Consider the following 1,585-nt stretch of genomic DNA (forward strand, 5'->3'; position numbering starts at 1 on the left):
CAGGGGCCGCTACCGGCCTCACACCGTCCACAGGCTAGGCCTCGATCAGAAGGACTTGGGCCCCCTGAGCGTCGTCGGAGAAAGGAGGTCTTCTATACGCCACAGTTCCCGCGACCGCCAAGCGACCGGGGATTCGGCGCTGGGCTCCTCCCTCTTCACTCGCAGTTACTGAGGGAATCCTGGTTAGTTTCTTTTCCTCCGCTTAGTAATATGCTTAAATTCAGCGGGTTGTCACGTCTGATCTGAGGTCGTAGGCAGAGAAACGGCTGGTGGCCGGATGGCCACCACCGATCGCCGGTCGAGCGACCAACACACGGCAGGTCAAGCGGGCAGGCTTTGCTGGATGGCAAGCACGCAAACAACACGCAGAGCAAAACCCAGCCGACCGCTGCGACGAGCAAGCATGCAAAAGTCGGGGCCGAGGCAGGACACGCAAGCTCCCTCCCTGCTGGAGGGAGGGTCAGGCGCGCAAAGCTCGACCGAGTCAGGCATACGAGACCGACGTGCGGAAGGACGAGGTCGTGCGGCCGCGGGCGTTCGCGACAGGCCACGTCAACAAAACAGCCAACCAGCCAGAGCAGGCCGAGCAGGAGCGCCCGAGCTCGGCTGACATCCTTTTTCCGGAGCCCCGATCGACGTGCGAAGCCACACGTGCGACGCGTAAGCCGGAGGAGCAGAGGCGAAGTGAGAGTGAGGCCGTCGCGTCCCCCGTCCGAGCGACCGACCGACCGCTCGCCCGCCCGCCGCGTGCAAGGATGAACACCAGGCACGCGAGGGTCGGGTCGGACGGACGGACGGACGGACGGACGGACGGACGGGGCCCTTCCCAAGAGACGTCTCTGCTTTTTTTTCCCAGCCCGCCATTCGCACGCCTGCGGCCGTCCCACGGGGGCAGGGAGTCAACGCTGGCGCAACCGTAGGGCAGTGCCCAAACGGCGAGGAGAGCATCAGTCCCACAAAGCAGAGCGGCAGTCAGAAGCGACGACACACACGTAGGTGTGGCTCTCCCGCAGTGACGGCCGTGCCAGAGGAAAGGCTCGCCCCTCCGCGTCCGCGTGCGGACAAGGGCAATGCCCGGGAGGGCACGGGTCAAAGGTCTCCCCGGTCGCCGTGCGACCAGCCGCCGCCGACACCGCCGCCGAAGCGGCGGGCGGGCGGGCGGGCTGGAGCGCACGGGCACGGAGGGCTCCAGTGTCTGCACTTAGGGGGACGAAGAGGAGGGCCTTGCCCCTCTGCGACACCCCAGCCGCGCGCTCCCGCACCCCGGAGGGCAAAGGAGCACGATTGATTGTACAAGCGACCCTCAGACAGGCGTAGCCCCGGGAGGAACCCGGGGCCGCAAAGTGCGTTCAAAGTGTCGATGATCAATGTGTCCTGCAATTCACATTAATTCTCGCAGCTAGCTGCGTTCTTCATCGACGCACGAGCCGAGTGATCCACCGCTAAGAGTTGTCCGAGAGATTTCTTAAAAGACCACCCGACGCTCCTCGTCCACCGCCGCGGGGAAAGGAGCCCCATCCTGGGGTGGCCCTTGGCGCTTTCGCGCGTACGTCGCATTGATGCACACAGAGTGGGGGCAAAAAAA

General features: G+C 64.9%; 2 non-coding genes across 2 annotated transcripts in view; both read right to left on the reverse strand.

Annotated features, from left to right (window-relative positions):
* The window catches only part of LOC144590602 (28S ribosomal RNA), a 3,848-nt gene extending 3,597 nt beyond the window's left edge, over window positions 1–251 (reverse strand). Inside the window, exon 1 of the ribosomal RNA XR_013546469.1 lies at window positions 1–251. This exon is cut by the window's left edge and continues 3,597 nt beyond it. This is a non-coding gene — a ribosomal RNA (28S ribosomal RNA).
* Window positions 252–1,297: 1,046 nt separating this feature from the next.
* On the reverse strand, window positions 1,298–1,451 carry LOC144590588 (5.8S ribosomal RNA). Its single transcript, XR_013546456.1, has one exon. It is a non-coding gene; the product is annotated as a 5.8S ribosomal RNA (ribosomal RNA).
* Window positions 1,452–1,585: the final 134 nt, after the last annotated feature.

The sequence above is a fragment of the Rhinoraja longicauda genome, unplaced genomic scaffold (genome assembly GCF_053455715.1).
Source record: "Rhinoraja longicauda isolate Sanriku21f unplaced genomic scaffold, sRhiLon1.1 Scf000221, whole genome shotgun sequence".
Classification (NCBI taxonomy): domain Eukaryota; kingdom Metazoa; phylum Chordata; class Chondrichthyes; order Rajiformes; family Arhynchobatidae; genus Rhinoraja; species Rhinoraja longicauda.